Below are 13,626 nucleotides of genomic sequence, written 5' to 3' on the forward strand. Positions count from 1 at the left end.
TTTTTAAGTTTGCCAGAGTTCTTTTAATTCTTTTCATTGTGATATCTTTTCCTATCCCAATTTAAGCCCATTTTGTAAGCAATCTGGAGAGAAGGAAAAAAAAAATCTCCATAGCTATTAGTCCTGGCCTTGTTCCTTAACGTCTCGCAGATGCAAAGAGGTAGTTTATCTGAAGCCATGCTTTCCATTTCCACGCTTTTTTTCCCAGCAAGTAGCATGTTGTATTAAGATAAACAGTCATATAGAACATCTCAATAACCCTGTCCACATACAATATAATAAATTACATGGCAGCTCGAAATCCATCACAAAGGGCATCTGCAAATGGAGTCTTCAGTGTCGCAGGTTTTATTGTACCATATATGCAATAAACAGTAAAACACATATAAAAATACTTTATTCATCAACTTTAAGAAAATGTAACTAGTATTCGGATGAAAGGGATAATCAGTTGACGTTAGAAGAGACCGTACAGATACTTCTCCCCTGCCCAAGTAACAGTAGGTGACCATTCTGCAGCCACTACTGTGAATCTCTGACTAAGACAGAAATATAGATTGTTCTCACCAAGAAGGGCTATTTTTCACATGATGCATAACTTGAACACACCTTTGGCATGATAAAGTTATTAAGCTCCTCTCCAGAAACGAAAGGCCATGATAACTCACTGCTACCATCATCACACCTTGAGAGTTATGGATAATATAAAAGATAACTGCCTTTCCAAAATACATTATATGGGCAGTTTTTTATTAAGGAATTAAGGACTATGTTTACATAAATCACTGTACTTTAATAACAAACAATTTAAATTTAGATTTTGGTTTTGTAATCAAAGCTTTTCATACCCGTGAGACTGATAAGAAATGGTACATTCACCCATCTGTTTCTATTGGCTGGGGCCTTTATTGTGCAACAACTGAGGCAATCAAAGCTGTCAATCAGTAACAGACTCAGAGAGGTAGTAGCTGTGTTAGTCTGGAGCTTCACAGGCAACAAGCAGTCCTGTAGCCCTTTAAAGACGAAAAAAATATTAGATTATGAGCTTCCTAGTCATAATCTGAGGAAGTGGGTCTTACCCATGAAAGCTCCTTACCAAATTAGTTTACTACAGGACTTCTGCTACTTGTGAATCGTTCACAAACTTCTTCAGGAGGACCTACCATCTCTTTAAGTTTCCACAACTGTAACTTGGATAGTAGTGCTAATTATAATTTTAGAATAAAATTAGTGATTTCACTCTATTTCCTAAGTAATGTTTTAAGAGAGAATACCATCTCTTAATGGCTATGTCTACCCTACAGCATTAAGCAGAACTTATAGCAGTTAGCTCAATTTTACAGTGTGACTGTCGTCACTGAAAATACTATCAGGTTGATTTTAACACGAGCTAAGGTCAACATTCTTGTACCAACTATCCAATGTGGTGTAATGCCAAATTCAAATTTAAGGTTGAATTAACAGTAGTTTGGAAACAACATTTCTTTAAATCAATTTTATTGACCTCGAGAGGTGTCTCACAGGAATCCCACAATCCCCCACAGGAGTCTCTTCTGGTGGCTTTCATCTTTATTGTTCTCCAGGTGCACAGGAAATAGATAACAGGAAACACAGGAATTTGAATTCCTTGTCTTTCTGACCAGCGTGGATAGCACACCTCAGAGGTGCACCTCAAGGGCTATCCATCACATCTAGCCACTGCATCTAGCCATCTTGCCATCATGAGTATTCAGGTTACTCTAATTGGAGTTCTCAGGATCCCAAGAGAGCTCCAGTATGGAGCCATAACCAGATCCTGGATCTCAGTTCTGTTTGGGGTGAGGAATCAGTGCTGAACAGACTGCAAGTCAACAAGCAAAATGCAGGGATTTATGAAAAGATTTTCTGGGGCATGATCACAAAAGGTTACTCATGGATGTTCACTGATGCCGGGTGAAAATAAAGGAGCTCCAGAAAAACTATCATTAAGTCCAAGATGCCAACAGGTAATCTCAATCATCTCCCCAAATGCACTGATACTATGAGCAGCTGGACACCATTCTTGGGAGGGACCCAACCCCACTTCCCAATCTTAAATGGGGCTCTTCAGGAGGCCATATTCAGGTCTCCAGCAGGAGGCAAAAGGGGAAGCATGAGACAGAGGCCAATGAAGAGAAGGACGCCAAAAGTCATCAGCAAGCACCCAATTAAACTGATCCTGCCAGCCCAGAGCTCTTTGTCACCCTCAACCTCAAGCCAGTCTCCTCATCGACTCATGAAGCTCCGGGGTACAGCAGTGGTGCAGAGGGCTCTTCTGGTGAGTATTTTTTTAGAATGCTACAAGCAGATTGTGGCTGGGTTTAGGTATAGGTTTACTTTTGTGGAGCACATTTTTTAAACTGCTACAAGCAGGTTGCAGCAGGCCTGGTAGATCTATGCCCCTTAGAACAGCTTGTTAACATTCCTGGGGAAATATTATCCTTTTTGGAGAGCTCCATAAAGGTCTCCACCAGGTACTCTTATTTTTCACATGAGATTTTTGGGGAGGCTTGACTTATTGCCGTTTCCACAATAGCACACCCTGCCATGCTGGGCAATCATAAGTAATCCGGTATCATGGCACCACACAGCGTTCTGGAAAATTTTCCAGCCCTGTTCTCATACAGTATGAACATATTTTCTTTTTCACTCTCTGTTATTCCTAGGAGGCTGACGTCTCCTTTTGCAACCTAGAAGCAGCACAGGAATTTTGATTAGAGTTTTTCAGACTGCTCCCTGGCCATTTAAATTTACCAAGACTGCCCTACTGCATCATGTGGCTGGAGGGCTCTCCATCTCCCCCCTCCATACAGCTGGCAGGATCTCCTAGATATCTCCCCTTCCGCCACCAAGAGCTGCCAAGGAAGTTTTTTCCCATGCTGTACAGGGATGACACCCTCCCAGCCTGCCATGCAGCTGGCTGGACTGACTCCTTTCCTCTCCGCGCCCGCGCCCCTCCGCCCCCCCACTCTCACGTGGCTGCCAGGCTCTGGGGACTCTGTTCCTGGACACCGGCATGTCCAGTTTATAGGTCTTTGTTTCAAACCTCCTCCCCGCCTTGCATTTGTAAGCTGCCAACATCTTACCATGTCCACAATGAAATGTTCTGGATAACTACTAGCTTCTGTTCTGCAGAGGTTGATTCACTGTCATTCTTAAGAAGCCCATAGTGGCCTTTGAAAACAAAAGTTGCAGTGATTGTCAAACAGAGACCCATTCATTCTATGAATAAGAGCTTTGTGTTAAATATAAAAATTGTATCTAAATATTGACCTTCACTATCTTCAGAAGGCAGCATTAATGGTGGGGGGGACAAGCTTGCTACAATGATGAGAAAGAAGAGATCTAAACAGGACCTTATCCTGCAGAAGCTGGAGAAGGCTAACAGGGAGAGAGCCAGAGTCACTGCTCACCAAAAGTGTACACTGCAGTGGCAACAGAGCAATCTGCAGTGTCACCACAGCATGCCCGCCTACAGGAAAGAGGACTCAGCAGATCTCCTGATGGCTGTCAGGGAGCAAACTGAGATCCTGCGTACTGTACTGGAGCTGCAGAGGAGCACCCACTGCAGGACTCATTATGCAGACTCCACACCCTGTTTCCTGGAATCCCCTTGTTATGACTCAACCCTCCCTAGTCAGGGTCCCCAAATGCAGGGGGATGGGGGCGAGGACAAGGACAGTCTCTCATTCTCCCACACATCAACAAGGATCTACAGCTTACTCTGCAAGATGATCCCTTGCTCACATAGTCCTATGGAGGCAAGCCCGTCCTTGATTACAAAGGGTCCCCCAACCTGAAACAAATACTCACCAGAATCTACACACCAAATAACAGAAATACCAACCCAGGGCCAATCCCTCCAACAAACCCCATTGCTAATTCTGTGCATATATATGTCCTCATACACCATCACAGAATTCAAGCACGTCAGCCACGCCATCAGAGACTCATTCACCTACTGATCTACTAATGTGATATAGTCCATCATGTGCCAGCAATGCACTTTTGCCATGTACACTGGACAATTCAGACTTTCTCTACACACAAGAATAAAACAGACACAAATCAAACGTCAAGAATGGTAATATTCAAAAACTTGTAGGACAGAACTTCATCTCTCTGGACATTCAGTAACATACTTGAAATTTGGCATACTTCAGAATAAAATCTTCAAAAACAGACCGCTGCATAAAACTGCGTAACTGGAATTCATTTGTAATCTCAACCGTAACAGACTGGGTCCGAATAGGAACAGCGAATGGCTAGTTCACTACAAAAAGTGAAACCTCTTTTGGTATTCACACTCTCTCACCAATTGTTGGAAGTGGCCCATGCCCACACTAATTGAATTGACCTGGTGTGCACCAGACCTTTGCATAATAATGTAGTACACCCATCATATGTGTATATACCCTTACAAACTGGTTTCCCCATCATACATCTGACAAAGTGGGTTCCAACCCATGAAAGCTTATGCCCAAATAAATGAGTTAGTCTTTGAGATGCCACAGAATTCCATCTTGTTTCTGAGAAAACAGACTAACACACCTCTCTCTCCAAAACTTGGCATTCTCAAACTTAGATATTAGCTTAAATCAGGTGGTAAATTCAGCTGGAGCTGCCCAGAACAGAGTTTTGGTAAATATTTGCAAATCCACACAGCAGAAGTGTGAAGCCTTGAAGCTCCCAAGGCTCTGCGAAATATTCAATGAAAATTTAAGCCACAGAGCATGAAGTTCTATCTCACTCCCAAAGTTTTGTCTACATTAACAGTTATAACTGTAGATATCTTCGTTATCTATATCAAACATCCAATCCATTTGTGAATCTTTGTAAATTCATGTTCTAATGACATTTTGAGAGAATGAACTCCACAGACCAATTATGTGTTAGCAAAGAATATTTTCTTCACCTACAATTTTGGATTTGCTACCTTTCAGTTACTTGCACCGAACAGCAACCTGCAAGATTATAACCTGTTGTTTCCTCTTGAGCCATGTCCAGGATGGATAAAAATCAATTATTTAAAAAAAATAAAAAATGTGACTTTATTTAAATCAGATTTTAAGTCATCAATAAAATATTTAATTTTGCATTTATAAATAAGATTTAGAATTAAGTTTCTCACAAGCATACAACCTCTACAGTTCCAATCTTATAAAAATGAAAGGCTGGATAGATTAGACCCCAACCAACCAAATCTTGCTTCTTGAAAGTTCTGGGCTTTCAATTTCTGTTCCTCAGCATACTAAATTAAGATGTGCAATGAAAGATATTGGCTGGACAGGATTTATTTTTTCCTGTGCATATGTGGGCCAACCACAGGATAAAAGTTAGTTAAGACAGAGAGACAATATATAGGGAAGCATGGAGGCAACACAGAAAGCAACAGTGCTGTGACACGGAAAGAAAAAGGGAAGACACTACTCAACACACACAAGCTTCTTTTATTCCCCATTCACTTTTGCCACAGAAAAACTGGCCTGGCTTCTGGGTGCAAGACATACCCTTTCTGGGAATGAAATTCATTCCTTGGGTAAAAAGGGGAAAATGTGTCAAGTATAAGTCATGCAAGAAGATGATGGCGGCCTTATTGGAAAAATCAAACGTTGTAAGGAAAACTGCTCACTGGAAGAAAATAATATGAGAAGTCTGAAGAACAATGTGGATCAAGTGGTTAATAACTGGAATAATTCACTTTTCAAGGCATCATTCCTTAAGACTCTCTTCATGTCTTTTAGCATGTGTGATTTAACAGGCTATTTGTTATGTTGGATGTTCCTAGAGGAAAAAAAAGTTTAGCTAAATTTGTCCTTATGGCCTGTTTAGTTAACTAAGTATAGCATCTATCACAAATATACTATACAGAAAGCTGCAGTAAGAGAAATCTAGAGTTTCCAGTTTCCTCTGAGTGTCATTTTCTTATTTTATATTATATTCTTTTATTTTATATGCCTGTTATTTTGGAACATCATGGCCACAGACCATAACAGTGATGCTATAAACCTATTCCCTATTTTACTTCAGCTTACTTCAGCTTTCCCAAGGGAACTCCATCCTATGTGTCTTTTCTCAAAAAACTCAAGTGCCAGTGAACTCAATGGGGCTTATTCCAAAATTAAGAACACTCTAAGCACAGTGAATTTTAGCTTTTTTGTTAACTGGGAATCAGATTGCAATCCTCATTGAAACATTACAGATGACTAATTGAACAATAGTGTGAGAAGAGATGAGAAGAAAGACTATTCAAAATCATTTCTGAATTTTGTTTCAGGAGACCATTTAATCACAAGTATCAGAGAGGTAGCTGTGTTAGTCTGTAGCTTCAAGAACAACAAGAAGCCTTGTGGCACCTTATAGACTAACAGATATTTTGGAGCATAAACTTTTGTGGCCAAAGACCAACTTCATCAGATGCATGATTGGGAGGGTGGTTTCAGAGGGGTATTTAAAGAATGGGGTCCCAGAAAAAGAGAGGGCCAGAGCTGACACTGACAACGGCTCATACCCCCTGTCTGATCTGACTTGTTTTTTCCTCTTTTGATACCTACTATTGATAATGGGCCATTTCTACCTTGCCGAATAGAACTTGTCAGCTCTGGCCCTCCCCTTTTCTGGGAACCCTCTGAAACTACCCACCCCACTCATGCATCTGATGAAGCAGGTCTTTGCCCACGAAAGCTTATGCTCAAAAATATATGTTAGTTCATAAGGTGCCACAAGACTTCTTGTTGTTCTCATTTAACCGCAAGAGACTGGGACCATCTTTAACAACTTCAGAGTCATCCATTGGTACTTTTAGCAGCAATGCTGCAATTAAACATATTTCAGACAACAAAGTCTGAGTGAAAAGCAAAATATTTCAATCATTCAATAAAACCACCACTATGGATAGGTTTGTACTAAGGACTAACAAGCCACTGTAGCTGGAAAGACTGCTCAGTTCATGTATGCCACAAATTCTCTTTTTTGTATCATCATTGACATGTTTGAGCCCTTATGACCAGGCTACATTCCACCTAGTAAAACACAGATAGGTGGGAGGTTGCTAGATGCAGTGTATGTGAAGGAACTTAATCAGTACGCAGGAAACATTGAGAGGTAATTTTCTAGTTAAAGCCTTGATAGGCAGAGCAATATTACTGGATCATCGTGTACACGTGCCTGTGTGACAAAAGACGACATTTCATCTCTTTCAGAAACAACAGATATATTGGGAAATACCCACACAACAGAATATTTATAAGTGGCAGTGAAAGCTGCAGTAAACTGAACAAAACTTCAACTGTTACATGCACAGTTTTGTCACTTAGAAGACATGGAATTATGTCCCTTAACATACAGCTGCTATGCCCATTTAATGCATCTTTTAGCAAAAGACTTAAGTACATCTTCTCTGGAATAAAACAAAACGTTGTTCAAGTCACAAAATACTTCCATAGCAATCATTTTCCTTTTTCACTGGAAAGAGCAGGAGGATCCAAACTCATTCTTTCTCAAAATGTCCTATGGAATACTTTGGTTGTTTTGAACAATTTATTAACAATTGGCCTATTTTCATACAACCTTGTGAAGAAAACCTGTGCTTAAACAGATGGAAGTGTCTCATCCAAAGAATCTAACACTGGATTTAAAAGGAATGTTGAGGATATGCTCTGTGTGCTGAAACCTATTATCCATAGCCTTAAACAAACTTAAGAGAAATTACTGCTTCACTGTTGATGGTGTTGAAATTTGGAAGCCACTCAAGAGATATTGACAAAATAAATACCTCATCAGAAAGATAAACTACATGCAACAAAGGAGCAAATGAATCAAACATTAACTCTGTCTCATTTTCTCAACCCCCCAGACAAAAAGATAGATGCCTAAATTCCAAAGAAGGTGATGCTGCCCTGGCATAGGCATCTCAAAATCACTCTTCAGTTACGCCAGCCATAATAAATTTCAGGGCTGGAGTGAAACCATATAATCAGTATATGTTTACTGATAATGTTTGGAATAGTCATTCCTCAAATTGTTGGGAATCATTAGCCAGGCAACTTGAAACACAGTTCCTTCAGTTGCTAAGCCAACCTTTCACAGTAGTAGCTTCCTTTGCAGGCACAGGGAAAATATTTTTTATTGTTTTATATTATTTACACAAATCTAAGAAATTAGAGGGATGAAAAGTCAGGAAAACCAATATCCCCTTTCAGTCTATAAATCAAAATGACAGTGTGCGTGAGGAAAATGAGAATTAATCGTAGAAATTTTAAGGAAACCATATATTTAGTGTTCTGAGCACTTGTCTGTTAGTGTAAACAACATTTGAATTTTTTTCAAAAAGTTTAAGGACACATGTCAACCAACAGCTCAGAAGATAGCCACAATTTCAAACGTAACATTTAAAATTTAGTTTAATCTATTGTGTGTGAGAGAGAGAGAGAGATTTGGTTCTTGCCATTCCTAACATACGGCGGCTGCATCTGAAGCTTGACAGATGTAATGAATAGAGTTTGAACCTCTCTAGTCTGCAACCCTGGGGACCTGACCAGTGCTAAACCAGAGAATTTGCCAAACCACAAGGGGTCAATATGGTCTAGGAGCATTACCAACACTTCCACTGCTTTCAGGGCTCTTAGAAGACATTTTGTGGTAAATTAATGCTAAATAACAGCACAGAACAGTGAAAGCCAGGACTGGACGCTGTAAACAAACTTCACCGGACCATGGGAAAATTGGCCCCATCCATGATAAGTGGCCATCTGCTTAACGAAAATCAAGCCCGACCAGAAAGTGATGAACTGGAGAGATTGAACCAGTACTATGTACTACTTCTTGAATCAATAAAAATCAAGTTAACTAAAAAAATTACACAAAGTCTACTTCACAGTAAAATGTGGTACTGAGCTGTAAATTAACATATTTTAGTAATCACATTTGCAACATAGGAAATGTGCAAAGTAATATCAGTAGGAAATTTGATTTACATCAATTATATTTCCCTTGGTGATTTAATCACTTAAAATGCCTTGATTTAAATCAGTCCACCATGACCATAACAATACTTAACAATGAGTTAATATGCTAACCATAAGTGACCAAGTTTTGCTCTTACTTACATGTGTACAACTCACTGAAACCATGGTAACTGTAGACACTTACTCAAGATCAAACTTTGTTTTGATCTAAACACTTTAACAGCCACTGGGAATGCTGAAGTCACTTCCAAACTTGGAAATGCATTGAGTTGGGTCCGACTAAACCCTTCCTGGCACTCCCCTCATTAGGAGCTCAGACCCTTGCTTACTAAGCAAATTTAACAGACTAGTAAATAGAATTTAAGGCCTTGGTTTTGCAAGTGGATCTGTGAATTGGGAACCCTGAACAAACCTGTACTGAATTTAATGAGTTCTGCACAGACCTAGTTGCAGAAGGAATACACAGAAGTTATACACACCTTTTGGTTGATTATTATCCTTTTCTCAGAAATTGCTCATTTTTTTCACCACTGGCATAACTTCTGTGGTGGGAGCACTAGACCAGGGAAGGTGCTAGGTTCTTTAATCATCTCAACCCTTACCCTGCTCTAAATTTATTTTGTTATCTGGGAATTAGTTGATTAATTCTGTTAACACAGTGAAACGACTAGTCATTTATATTTATATTGTACAGTGAATTTTAACTTATTGGACAGGATTTTTGTGTTTTGTTTTTAAATAAGCCTAAATTGGCCAAAAAAGTGCTCATGATGGTTAAGATTTCTGGGGAGTCATCACTTGGCTTCTGAAAGCCGGGACCACTGAAAATGTGTTACTTTTTTTTTGCAGTACCTTACTATCTCAGGACACATAAAGAACTGCCTAAGAGATTTAAGGATAGTGGAGACTTATTTGCTCTATAGCAGCAAAAGAAAGGATTCAGAATACCCAAGGTATATGTGCTTTTGGGGGTGGTTTTAGTTTTTTGAATAAGGAGCTTTGATAATTAGCTTATTATTCAGTTAAATTGTAGGTTAACATTTGAAATGTATGCTGTGGTTTGCTGGAGAGGGATATGTGACTCATCTATCAGATGAGCATCTTCATGTCCTCACTTCATTTGTAGCGTCATCCAAAACATTTTGGATGCAAAATTTCATAGGAATGGTATCCATTTGCATTTTGGCCTAACATTTATTTTGTGCAAAAGCAAACTTCCATAAAAACTCACACCAGAATGGCTGACTTCTTAGTCAATCATATAAAGAATGCAGATTTAAAACACACGGGCACAAGTAACCTCCGGTACTGACAGAAGCCAAACCACTGTAGTGCTGGGTAGCTTAAAGTGAAACTGACTACAACCAATTGCATTTCATTGCTCAGCGGGCAGGTGCAAAAAAAGAGTCTGAGCACAAACGATCTCAAACACGGCCAAGTGTGGGAATGAAACCCGGGCCCGTGGCAAACCAAATGGCACTACCCACAACTGCAATTCAAAAAGCTGCCCCAGCACCTTTAATGAAACTGACTCTGCTCGGGACTCCTGGTCCTCTCACTGCAGGACAAGCGCTCTGGGGGTTGTCGAGCTACCGCCCCGCTGAAGCGGTGCGCGTGTGTGCACGGGCGCAGCCGTACGGGAAACTTTGCTCAGAGGGAAGCCGGAGCGGCCCCCGGGCAGGGTGGGAGGAACAAGGCTGCCGGAGGAGGAGGAGAGCTCCCACTTGCCAAGCAGCGCGGCCCCGCCGCTCCCGAGGCAGGAAAGGGTGCGAGGCGTCCCCAGCGCGACTTCCCAAGCAACGAGGTGAGCAGGGGCGCACGCAACTGGCTCTGCGGGGACACCCCCGCGCCCCGCCGGCACGAGCGGAGGGCGCCGGATCCCGGGGGGCGGAGGCGGGGGGACTCGCTCCCCACGGACCCTCGGCCCGGAAAGCGGCGGGGGGAAGCCCCGGCCGCTGGAAGCGCAGCGGCCGGGGGAAGCGCAGCAGCCGCGGGGGCGACTCGCGCTCTCCCCGCGCCCCGAAAAGTTGCGGCCGGGGCAGGTGCCCGCTCGCCGCCGCCGGGGGCCGGGCTGGGCAGGGGGCGCTGGTCCGGGCAGCCGGGACGGGACGGGAGGGGGCAGCTGCCCGGCGACGGGCAGCAACGACACAACTCGCGGCCGCGGCCCCGCGCTCGCTCACCCACCCGCTGCCTGCGGCGGCTCCGGCGCTGACGGCTCCTCCCGGCCGCGGCCACAGCTTTGCCCGACACCTCCCCCAGTGTGACGCGGAGCCCGCCCCGCCTCTGGCCGAGCCGCCCGGCCGCCCGCCCGCGCGCGGCCCCGCCCCTCAGCGCCGAGCCCTGAGCCGCCCGCCCGCTGGAGCGTCCGGACGAGCCGCTTCTCACGTTTCCCGGAGAACCCGCCCGCTGGGGCCGGGACAGACTCCGGGGCGGGGGCCGCCGTGTGCGCGCGCCGGGATGTGGGGGTGCAGTCCGCGCGCTCGCGCCCAGATGTGCAGTGCGATGTTGGGGGGCACCGTGTGCGCGCGCGGGGCTGTGGGGCTGGTGCCCCGTGTGCGCGCGCCGGGCTGTGAGTGGGGCCCGGCGGCGCTCGCGCGTGAGGCGCCGAGGGGTGGGGGCGAGCGGCGGAGGCAATAGATCAGGTTAACCCCGTGGGTTGGGGCGTGTTTCTCTTGGGAAGCGCCCCCAGTGCTGCACCTGGGCGAGGGAACCTTCCGCCGGGAAACCCTCCTGAGCTCTCGTAGGGAGGTGAGGGAAGGGGCTGAAGGGAAGGTGTCTTGGAGGGCACAAATCTGTCCTTTGATTTGAGAGGTTTCCCTCAGACAGCCCTGGCTTGGGGAGGAGGAAGAGTTATAGGAAGGGTCCAAGAAGGAGGGGAGACTCCTTTTTCTGGTTACGGGTTCTTTTGCAAACACCCTGCCCCAGGCAGAATTCTCCTCCTAAGCTGCCGGGAGAAAAGGGGGACAAATTACTCTAGAGGCAAGGAAAGAACATTGCTCTCCTGGGAGAAAGCTCCTGGGCAGTTAACAGCATCTCTCACTGAAAGCAGATTTGTTATGACAACATGCAAGAAGAGGAGCTGGTGATCCTCTAGATGCTGGCTCTGTTGTCTTGCATTTGGAATGACAGAGAAAAAGGAGCTGTGGTTGGCACTTGACAAGCTGATAGTGAGGAAAACTGCAGTGCCCCCTTTGTAGAGGGATGATCCAACTCTGACTAACTCATGGTTTTAACTATTTGGGTGAAACACTCTGCAAAAATCCCTTATGAGAGGTTGTTAAAGCAGATTTTAAATTAATGCAGACAGCTAAATTGTGCAACCCTGATAATGGTGAGCAACTATTTGCCCAAAATGTCCTATTAAGTTAAATAGAAATAATGGTATGAGTTAATGCTTGCCTGCAAGAGTTAAGGGTTGCCCACTTTCAATCCAAATTGGTAAGTAGTTCTCACCAAATGAGTAAAGGTTGGTGGGCCTGAGATTAATTTTGGGTTTCTCTGTAGTGTATATGAGATCATATGCCAGTCCAGACTAAATATACGAGTAATGTAGCATGTGTACTCTTCATTTGGTTAATTAAGGTTGGGGGAGTAGCGGGGGAGATGAGAGGGAATCTAAATGGGAAAAGGGCCAGTGCACAATTAACTCTTAAATGATTTCTAATAAGTTGCTGATAACTGGAATTTAAAAATTCAGAAATGTGTCTTGGAGGTCTGCTGAACTAGATTATGGATACTAGTGAATACAAATATTAATTTCAAAGGGACTGTTCACAGTAGTAAGGTTAAGCACATGTAGAAGTGCATGTATTCAGCATCTGTTTTGCAATTAAATATCTTAAGCTTGGCACACAAAGCAATAAGTAGGTAAATGGCTAAGGCCTTGATCCTGCAACTGTTTCATACAAGGAGACCTTTACACCTGTGTGAAGCCTCACTGCAATCATGTAGGGGGCCCACCTTCGTGTCTGAAGATTGGAGCCTATGTTTCCATTACTTTCCAGAAATATTCTTGTGCATGCACTGTGTGACACTGTTTTATGCCCTTTAAAATGGTACTCTCTCAGTATTTCTAGGGCATTATTCCTTAAATTCAGTACTTTACATTGAGTAGTTCTTTATTCCATAAGTAGTCTCTTGATTTCATTGTGAGTGAAGGTCACATAATGAATATTTCAGTAGCTCTACAGAGAGTAGTTACCCTTATGATTAATAATAAGGGTATTATTCGTCTAAAATTCTGGGCTCTCTTGGTACCAACTCAACTCACAGACTCCATGAATTGTCTCTTCCACAGGCTAATCATGATTCATGCCTCCAGAATTAAGGCATATTGATTAGCTTTTTTGTTTTAAATTCCATGTCCCTTCTTTGGAAGGTGAAGACGTGTAAATAAACATGATATAGCAAATCAAAATAAATCTATGCTAAAAGTGTATTTTAAACATCAGAAAAAATATTATGGAGGTCCAAGTTTGAACAATGAATCAGGCTGAGAGGTGAATAGGTGTGGAAGAACTCATTTATATGCAAGCTGTTCTCCACTGTTACAAACATTTCAGTGAGACCATGGGTATTAGCTTGGTTCCTGCAAAATCAGGTTCTACAATCTACTGCAGTTTTGGTGAGCTTGCACAAAATG

The 13,626-nt window shown here is 43.1% G+C and overlaps 1 protein-coding gene across 8 annotated transcripts in view; it reads right to left on the reverse strand.

Annotated features, from left to right (window-relative positions):
- PAM (peptidylglycine alpha-amidating monooxygenase) overlaps positions 1-11,284 on the reverse strand; it is a 273,477-nt gene extending 262,193 nt beyond the window's left edge. For 7 of the 8 annotated variants that reach the window (XM_074995279.1, XM_074995278.1, XM_074995277.1 and 4 more), the window contains exon 1: positions 11,169-11,284. The gene's annotated coding sequence lies outside the window, so the exon portion shown is untranslated. Of the gene's footprint in view, positions 1-3,104; positions 3,171-11,168 lie in introns of those variants that run through there. The other variant, XM_074995272.1, reaches the window with a different exon arrangement.
- Positions 11,285-13,626: the final 2,342 nt, after the last annotated feature.

The sequence above is a fragment of the Carettochelys insculpta genome, chromosome 5 (assembly GCF_033958435.1).
Source record: "Carettochelys insculpta isolate YL-2023 chromosome 5, ASM3395843v1, whole genome shotgun sequence".
Taxonomy (NCBI): domain Eukaryota; kingdom Metazoa; phylum Chordata; order Testudines; family Carettochelyidae; genus Carettochelys; species Carettochelys insculpta.